Raw genomic sequence first — 11,060 nt, 5'->3', positions numbered from 1 at the left:
AATAAACATCATTATTCAAATTAGAAAATGATCGCATAAGTAACAATATAATTAATCAATATTAATAATTGTTAAAAATAATACTAAATACATAATTATATTTAATTCTATTAATGAGGAATGCGGGTTGATGTCAATAAATATTATTGTTCAAAATAATTGAGATTATATATATATATATATATATATATATATATATATATATATATATATATATATATATATATATATATAATTTAGTGTAAAAATATTATCTCAAAGTTAATGTCAATAACATAACCATTTTAAACATATATTTTTTAATATTTTAATAATATATTTTTAATCTTTGCTGCGCAACGCGCGGGAATTCGTTTAGTATATATATATATATATATATATATACACACACGCGCGCGTGGGTAAGTGCACGTACGTATGATTTTTTTTTTAAATGAACATATACACAAAAAAATGAATATGCACAGAACATGCATTTTTGCAATAACTTAAAAAGTAAACATTTCTCAAATTATCATTGAATTAAATTTATATTTATTTATTTATTTGGAAAACGTGTATGTGCAGTTTTTCATGTACACAAAAAAAAAGTTTTTTTTGTCAGCACTTCTAGAAAAATCACAAACGCTGCGTTTATGGAATTTATAAATCTATTTTTTTATAAATAAAAGAAACATATACTAGCATATTCATATTTTCTTATGCATATGCGTGAATGCACATTAGAAAAAAAAAAGATGTATATATATGCACTGCAGAAATGTTTTTTTACTAGACAAGTCATATCAATTTACATGTGAAATTTAATGTCAATTATCATAAAATTGAATTTTCTTAATTAATTAAAAATGAATCATAAATATGTTTATGTTTTTCTTGTAAATGATATTACCTTTGAATCATCTAATTCATTTTATTTGTTCGATAAAAAAATATGTATATAACAAATTTCTTACCTCTTATCAAAATTTTCATTCGATCTTGGTATATATATATATATATATATATATATATATATATATATATATATATATATATATATATATATATATATATATATATAATTTTAGGTGGATAATAAAGATGATTATATGTTATCTCGAATCATGGGCCTTAATATTTCTAGGATTTGGTGCTGCACAGAGCCCAATTCCCAAGTGATCTCTCCTTCAATCAATCTATCAACCGCTTAAAGCACTAGTTAATCAACCTGGTGTTGGTTTACAACTTCGGCCTTTTTGGTTGTTTAATGGAGATCATCAGTCAATAGATTGGTGGATCGTCCATAATAAAGAAATTGAGATAATAGTCTTGGTACTTGTATGTTTATTTAGTAACATGTCGATCTTTATCTCTAAAGAGATTATTATTTCTACTATACTATTAGATTCTTTATGCATTTGGCTTTTCTAATTTTTAATTATAGGATAATATTATTTTAATTCAAAATTTACTAAACCTGAACTAGTTTTTGAAGGTGTAAAATACATGGTGTATATATGGATTAAACATAGATAAAGGAAAACGAAATTTTGTGTGGGTGGAGCAGCGGCGGAACTAGAAAGTTTTGGTAGGGGTAGCACAATGATATTCTTGATAAATGATAATAAGTATTTTTTTTTTAAAATATGATTGCATTAGATATATCAAACTAGTCCAAAAGTTTTATATTTTAAAGTTGACATCTTTGTTTATCTATTTTTCGAATACACTCCACCACTTTTATCATTAATACCATTGTCAACATCCAATTTTCTTTTAAAAAGATTTCCAATAAAACCCTACAAACAAAATAACTCATTAGCTAATTTTTTATTTTGATTTGAACAACCAACTTAAACTAAAATAAAAAACATTAAAAATCAATGTAAACTAATTAATAAATTATGCCTATTTCATTTTGGAAAAACAGAAACCAAGCCAAATAAGCAATTAGCCTAGCCTAGCCGTGGGACATTAGGAAAAAGAAGCCTAGATGCAAAATAAGCTCTTTGTGTTGTCCATGCATTTTTTCCTTTGCAGAAATATTGTATGCATTCCACCGGCAAGTGGGCTGCTCCATTAATTTAGTGGTCAGTCATTAACCGGAAATAGTTTAGAGCTTTGAACTTTTTACTTAAACTAGGAGCACTATTAAATTTATCAGTACATTATATGTATATATAATAAAAATCCAATTTTTAACATATGTAGAGAGAAGTGAGGGGTAGCATGTGCTACCCCTGCCAACCAATTGGTTCTGCCATTGGGGTGGAGTGGAAAAAATCTCCATTTTCATTTATGTAATTGACTGTAATAGTTTTGGCTCTCACTAGACTTGCTAGTGAGTGCTTTTTAATAAAAATTGCTGGTTCCAAAAAAAAATATATATATTATTTTCTTAGCATTTAGTTATGATGATGAAATAGATAGAAATTCGAATTCCTTAATTGTTTTGTTTTTGCTTTTTTTTATTTATTTTTATTTTTTTATTTATTTATTATTATTATTATTTTTTAAATTAATCCTACTTAATATAGACCACAACTCACTATTACAATTGGATATGGATGACATATTTAACATCACTCATCAACACCTATCGTTTCATATATAGTCAACTAGTTTATAACCCGTGGGAACCACAGTTACAAAATAAATTAAATTTTCATAGTAAAAATTCAGAAATTATTTGTCAATTATTTTAAATAAATCATTAATTAAGAGATATACCAAATTTTTAAAGTTATTATAACTTCAAACATAACAAATAATTAGAAAAAGTAAATTTGAATTTTGAAATGTTGCCTAATATATCTCTTTGACATGTAACATGATATTAACGATGAGTTGTATTAGAGTGACACATGTCAAATGAAGATTAAAACTATTCTTTTATTAGAATAGGGATTGTTTAATATTGTAATCATGCTATCGAGAGTATACAAAATAACTATTAACTAATGAATGACAAATTATTAGAACTTTTATAAACTTGTCTTTGCAATTTTAGGTGCTTATAGTTTTATTCGATTATTGTTTTGTTACAATCTTATGTATTAATAATCTATATAACTTTAGTCTCATTTTTTTTTGAAACGACAAACTAATCTACTCTTAAAACCACATATGTCTTCTAATGAGGCTTGAACCCATGACTTCTCATTTGAGATTGTCACTCCTTACCGTTAGGCCAATTCAAAAGCCCTTTGGTTTTAGTCTTCTTTTTCTAATCAACAAAAATATCATAGACAAGATTCACAAGGAAATAGCCATAATAAAAACAACATCAAGGGAAGTAGAAGTTAAATGGACGTATTTGGCAAAACTAGTTGGTAGCTGGTAGTTGGTAACGTTTTTTAAAAGCTACGTGAGATAGTTTTTAGAGTTAGAGTGTTTTGTTTAAACTAAACGTTAAAAGTTTGAGGTGTCAAACGAGACTTTTTGTTCAAACGGAAGGTTTTGTCCAACGCTAAAAGCTAAAACTCCCAAACGCTATGTGCCAAACACAACCAAAGTCGGGTTCGTAGTCATGCTAACTGATTAAGTTTACCTTTTCAAACCAACTAGAAACCCAAGAAACGAATGCATCAAAATGTTATGAGAAAGGGCATCATGCCTCGATTTAGACGATAAAAAGTGAATTTCATTCCGATATCTCCATCAGGTTGATCGGAATACACAACACGCCAACGGCGTGGTGCTGATGTGGTTGGCGTCAAGGGTGCGAACACCACCCCTAAAGGAGTGTCACCGGTGTTCCATCCACGCTGATTCATGCAACTCTCTTCTCTATTTCTCTTTTCTTCCCCTCTCTATTTCTCTCTTCCTCTGCCTCAAGACCACCCTAGTGGTGGTGGTGATGGGGCGTTCTACTGAGGTGACCGAAGACCACGCCTTTTCTGACGTGACCACTCCAGTTAGTCTAACATCCAAAAATATAGAAGTGTAATCGCATCAAAGCACTGTTTGGCATGCTCGATGTACCATCAACTCAATCTCTATCGAATAACATAATCAATGAATAAATGAATAGTCAACTCAATGTCAATATCACAAATTAGATAAAGTGTGCAATCAATAATAATTTTTGGTTTTCCAAATTCTTTCGAGTATGCATTCGGTCCAAGCCATTACGCCACACAAAAATATTCATTATGAGAGGGAGTAAATATTTCTAAATTTATGTCATGCGATATACAAATGAGTCATCTTTTAGATTTGTCTATCAAAGATTGTTTCGAGTTTTTGTTTATGTAAGTAATTTGCTAATTCCAATCCTCTCTTTGACTTAGTTTCTATATATCTTAATGCACATGATATATAAAGATTCGTCAAGATCTTGCATATAGAAACATTTTCCTAGCCAATTTTTTTACTTTCTACAAGAACACGTATTTCGTTTATTGTTCATATACATGAGTATCAATGATATTGTCGCAATCATACTATATTTTTTGTAACCAATAGAACCATCTACATTTTTGAGAAAAAAAATCTTTGACCTTATCATCAAAATATATATTCTAACTCCGACAATATTGCTACAATCAACATATATAGATTTCAAAAGTTTACTTATCGTGTGTGGATTATTTTAATCGACAATACCATTAGGTTGTGTCGTATACAAATCCTCAAATAAGTTCCCAAAAAAGAAGGTAGCTTTCACATCCAATTTTCATATCTCATAACCGTAATATGTAGCAATGGAAAAAAGTAATTATAATAGACTTTATGATAACTACTGAGAAAATAGATGTTTCATAGTCGATATAATATGTTTTTCTCAATCTCTTAACTACACGTTTATACTATAGGTATATACCATTCCACATATGTAGGGTTCCTCTTGAAAACAACCATTCATCTAGTTTTTAGGTAGATATATCAAGTCTCATATTTAATTCTCATAGATGGATTGGATCAAGGATTTCGTCGTTGTAATCCATCTCGAAAAATCTTATTCTGAAGTGGCTTCGTGGAAGATGGTTGGTTTATTTAAAAAAAAACATTGATTACATTATCATTAACTATGAGGTAATTGTATGTGTTAGATTCTTGATAAATTCTACTAGACCTATAAGGTCCATGTGTTCTAAAAGAGATATCAGAAATATCTTTCTATGACTCAACTTCCTTTAACGATTCATCATTTGAACATTCTTGAATTTCTTCAAGTTCAATAATGCTCACATTGTTTTTTTTTTTTTGAAGTGAAATATTTCTCCAACATTTTAGAACCTCTAGCAACAAACACTTTGTTTTCATATTCTTGTAGAAGCAGTATGCTTTACTTCCTTTAGGATGTCAAATAAATATATATTTTTTGCACCAACGATGTAACACCGTAAATTTTCAAACCAAATTTTTCATTTTCAAACACAAATTAATAAACACATGTCACATTTCTCAAAAATCTCAGGTATCAAACATTAACACATTTTTCAAAAATTGTTTATCACAAATCCAAGATCCTCCAGAAACATATCTCCAATGCGAGTGTGTGTATAATCAAGTTGGGGCCTTCCCGCGATCCTCGGTAGTACCTGAAACACATAACACATAACACGGTAAGCACAAAGCATAATGACTTCCCCAAAATACCACACACATCACGTTAGCCACTCGAGGCTAACTCAATACGACCCTCCGGTCAATGTGTTCTAGTGGAGACCCTCCGGTCCCACACTCGGGTGGACCCTCCGGTCCTAACTCAAAAAGGTCATAATAATAATACTCAGCATAAATCACAAAGACATAATGCAGAATATCATAATACACAGATAAGCACATAAGAAATCTCAGTCACACAAAGATACCACACATGGTAAGTATAGTGAGAAGACTCACCTTGCAAGAAATCGGCTAATCTCGAACTCAAATCACCAGTCTAGCCTCCGCCTAACACATACAACAATTATTCCTAATTAATCACGGCTCTCAAGATGCTACACTAACCCTTCTACAAACTCACAGAAGGGTAAAAGACCATTTTACCCCTCAATGGCCATGATTGTCCACAAATTGACCAAACCCTAAAAGTCAACCAAAACTCAATGGCAGGGAGTACACTGCGCGTACCAGCTTTCTACGATGGGCGTACTCGGCTGCCACGCATGCATCGGGGATGCTCGACCCCTACGTTGCGCGTATTGGGATTACACCCAGTATACGCCCCAGTTTCACTCTTCTCACTCATTTGGTCTTAACCAGTTAAGACCTTGGCTCATATCATAGATCTGGACTCCCTAATAGCTCTTACTCCATAAAGTCAGTGACTTTAAACCTTTGCATGGCTGATATGGTCACAAACACACAAAACACTCACTCTCTTATCTCAAAAAGCTCATATCGCATGCATGGCTTGATTCCAACGACCAATATTGGATTTGTATGACATTACACCACTAATACACTCAAAAGGGGTTGGTCATAGTCTCTGGAGCTCAATATCTCATAAAGTCTCCACCTTTTGGGACAAAACCCTAAAATACTCTACTATGATGCACAAAACAAAAGAGTGGGAAAGTTTGAAGCTTTATACCTCTATGTGAAGCTCCCAACTCATATATGCTCAGATCCAAGGTCCTGGACTCCCACACCATCTTCTCCAAAGCTTTTTCTCCACTTCAAGAACACACAAGAACTATCAAAGGCTCTCAAATGCACTCTCAAGCTCTAAAAACGAAGGTTAGGGCACAATAGGGTTTGTTGTCTGAGAATGGTGGCCAGAAATGAAGCCATCATATCCTTTATATAGGGGACTCACCCTAAATTAGGATTTTCACTCCGGGCCTAGTACGCCCAACATACTAGGTGGCTTCCGCGTCAAATGCATGCACATGAGTACGCTGAGCGTACACTCTTGTACGCCCCGCGTACTCATTCACCACCTTTTCTCAAAAAGGGCTAAAATGGACAAATACTCAAAAGACCAAGGGTTACAAGGTATACCTGGACTTGGGATGTTACAATTCTCCCCCACTCGAATCAGACTTCGCCCTCGAAGTCATGCTTAGCAAATAACTCTGGATACTGCTCCCGCATCTCAGACTGCGGCTCCCAAGTCAACTCGGACCCTATCCGATGTTGCCACTGAACCTGAACCAGGGGCACCTCTTTGTTCCTCAGAACCTTCACCTTTCGATCCAAAATCGCGATCGGCCTCTCAATGTAATTCAGGCTCGCATCCACCTGAATGTCCTCTAGGGGTACCACTGCCATCTCATCGGCTACACACTTCCTCAATTGGGACACGTGGAAAGTGTTATGAATCTGACTCAACTCTGCAGGTAGCTCCAAACGGTAACCTACCCTGCCCACTCTGGCGGCCACTCTGAAAGGACCGATGCATCGGGACCCCAGCTTTCCCCGTTTCCTGAATTGGATCACCCCTTTACATGGGGATACCTTCAGGAGGACAAAATCTCAAACCTGAAACTCTAGCTCGGATCGTCGCTTATCTGCATAACTTTTCTGTCGACTCTGGCCGTCAGTAACCTCTGTCTGACCTGCTGAATCTGCTCAGTCGTCTTCATCAATATCTCAGTACCACCCATCACTCTCTGCCCCACTTCTCCCCAACAAATGGGAGTCCGACACCTCCTCCCATATAGAAGCTCAAAGGGGGGCATACTGATGCTGGAATGGTGGTTGTTGTTGTAAGAAAACTCAGCCAAGGGCAAATAAGTTTCCCAACTTCCTCTGAATTCCATCACACATGCTCGCAGCATATCCTCAAGCGTCTGAATCGTCTGCTCACTATGCCCGTCTGTCTGCGGATGGTATGCGACACTGAACTGTAACCGTGTACCCAACTCCTCATGAAATTTCTTCCATAACCTGGAAGTAAAGCACACGTCTCGATCTGACACTATCGAGGTCGGCACTCCATGCCGAGCTACCACCTCTCTCACATAAATCTCGGCCAGTCTCTCTGCAGAAGAGCTCTCACTAATAGCAAGGAAGTGGGCACTCTTCGTCAGCCGGTCCACAATCACCCAAATCGCATCAACTCCACGCACAGTCCTCGGTAACTTGGTGATAAAGTCCATAGAAATCTGTTCCCACTTCCACTGGGGAATCTCCAGAGGCTGCAATGGACCATGTGGTCGCTGGTGCTCCGCCTTAACCCGACGACAGGTCAAACACCTCTCTACCACCCACACCACGTCTCTCTTCATACTGGGCCACCAATAGTCTCTTTTCAGGTCCAAATACATCTTAGTGGCCCCTGGGTGGATCGAGAATCTCGATCTATGCGCCTCTTCCATCAATACACGACGAGCTCCGCCTGTATAGGGCACCCAAATCCGCCCGTGAATGGTCATAAGCCCACGACTGTCCGTCAAAAACTCGGACACCTGCCCAATCACACGCTCTCTCTTGCGGTTTTCCGGCTTCACAGCCTCCACCTGAGCCTCTCGGATGGTATCCAAGACTGGAGTCATCACCGTCATTCTCATACACACATCCCGGATCAGAGCACTCTCGGCTCTGCGACTCAAGGCATCGGCTACCACATTAGCCTTTCCTGGGTGATTTAAGATCTCACAGTCGTAGTCTTTCACTACATCTAACCATCTCCTCTGTCTCATATTCAGATTGGGCTCATCCACCAGGTACTTCAGGCTCTTATGGTCCGTGTATATGGTACACCGGACACCATAAAGATAGTGACGCCAAATCTTGAGGGCGAACACCACTGCCCTTAACTCCAAATCATGGGTAGGATACCTCGTCTCATGAGGCTTCAGCTGCCTCGACGCATATGCTATCACATGACCCCTCTGCATCAACACTGCACCCATCCCTAAAATGGATGCATCACAATAGACTACGAAGTCCTCCACTCCCTCCGGAAGGGCTAACACTAGAGCTTCGCACAATCTCTGGCGAAGAGTCTCGAATGATTCCTGCTGCTCAGGCCCCCAAACAAAAGTAACGCCCTTCCGGGTCAATCTGGTGAGAGGAACTGCAATCTTGGAGAAATCCATGATAAATCTCCGATAGTAGCCGGCCAATCCTAGAAAACTGTTGATCTCGGATGGGGATCTCGGCACCTCCCATTGCATAACTGCCTCAATCTTGGCCGGATCGACCAATATCCCATTCTGGTTAACGAGGTATCCCAGGAACTGGACCTCTCGTAACCAGAAATCAGACTTGGAAAATTTGGCATGCAGCCTCTCCGGCCTCAATACCCCAAGAACCTCTCGCAGGTGCTCCTCATGCTGCTCTCTGGACCTTGAATACACCAAGATGTCATCGATGAACACGATCACCGACCGGTCCAACATAGGCCTGCACACCCAGTTCATGAGATCCATTAAGGCTGCCGGTGTGTTGGTGAGCCCGAAAGGCATCACCACAAACTCGTAATGCCCATAACGAGTTCTAAAGGCCGTATTCTGTATATCCTCCTCGCATACTCTCATCTGGTGATATCCAGATCTCAAATCAATCTTGGAAAACCAAGATGCCCCTTGCAGCTGATCGAACAAATCATCAATCCTCAGAAGTGGATAACGGTTCTTGACCGTCAACTTATTCAACTCCCGGTAATCAATGCACATCCGGTGTGAACCATCCTTTTTCTTGACAAAAAGGATCGGCGCTCCCCACGGCGAGCTACGCGGTCAAATAAATCCCTTCCCCAGCAGCTCCTGAAGCTGTGAGGATAACTCCTGCATCTCTGGTGGCGCAAGGCGATAAGGTGCTTTGGCGATAGGCGCTGCTCCCGGAACCAAATCAATCTGAAACTGCACTTGCCTCTTGGGAGGCACACCCGACAACTCCTCGGGAAAAACATCAGGAAACTCGCACACTATCGGAACCTCGGAGATAGAACTCGGCCTCTCTGAAACAATCTGCGTATCCATCACGTACGCCAAGAAGCCCTTACAACCCTACTGTAAACTCTGCCTTGCCCTGGCAGTAAAGCAGAAGGCTGACCCAGATCTGGTACCCTCGCCATACACTATAAGCACTCCCCTATTGGGGTCTCGTATAGTCACCAACTGACGCTCGCAGTCGATCACTACTCCAAAACGGCTCAACCAATCCATGCCCACGATGACACAGGCATCACCCATCGCAATCGGTACCAGATCAATCAGAAACTCGACACCAAAAATCTCCAGCACACATCCTCGGAACACATCAGTAGCAAAAACCGCACGCTCGTCAGCTATGGAAACCCTCAAAGGTCGACTCAACGCCTCACGTCGGATACTGATGTGACAAATAAAAGCTAAAGACACGAAGGATCGACTCGCACCCGAGTCAAATAACACTAAAGCAGGTACAGAACTCACGAGAAATGTACCTAAATATAGCACATAATAAGCACAATAAATCTTAAAATAATTAATTAAGGAAATACGTACTAGCCACGACATCAGGTGTTGCGCGGACCTCCTCCGCTGTCTGCTGAAAAGCTCTCCCATGAGCCCTCAGAACCTCGCCTTCACCGGCCGAACATCAGTAGCACGCAAAGCAGCAGGAGTGGAACCCTGGGCTGATCCCTGAACGAGCTGAGGGCACTCGGCCTTCCGATGGCCGGTCTGATTGTAGTGACAACAGACTGCAAATCCCTCAGGGCAATCCTTCGCGATATGCCCCTCCTTTCCACATTTGAAGCAAATCCCCGCCCGGAAATATCCCTCATGACTCTTGCCGCACTCGCCACAAGTGCGGCCCTTCTGGCCTCCTGATCTCGAATCAGCGGGCTTAACCTGCTTGGCTGCCGGCTGCGACTGTGCCGACTGCCGGTCTCTCCCCTGAGACTCCACATCCTTCCTGACCTGATTCTCCAGCTCGATCTCCCTCCTCCTAGCATTTTCCTGAAGCTCAATAAATGTCCGATAAGACGAGTTCGCCACAAACTCTCGAATATCCCTCCTCAGAATGCTCAAATATCGGCTCATGCGTGCCTGCTCAGTCGACGCATGCTCAGGGCAGAACAACGCCCTCTCGTGAAACATCCGTGTAATCTCAGTCACCGACTCTGTCTTCTGCCTAAGAGACAGAAACTCCTGGGCCAACCGTTCCCTCTTCACCGGGGGAACTGTAACACC

Source organism: Lactuca virosa, chromosome 2 (genome assembly GCF_052849685.1).
Source record: "Lactuca virosa cultivar CGN04683 chromosome 2, Lactuca_virosa_CGN04683_v6, whole genome shotgun sequence".
Lineage (NCBI taxonomy): Eukaryota > Viridiplantae > Streptophyta > Magnoliopsida > Asterales > Asteraceae > Lactuca > Lactuca virosa.
Note: the sequence above shows the minus strand (reverse complement) of the source record.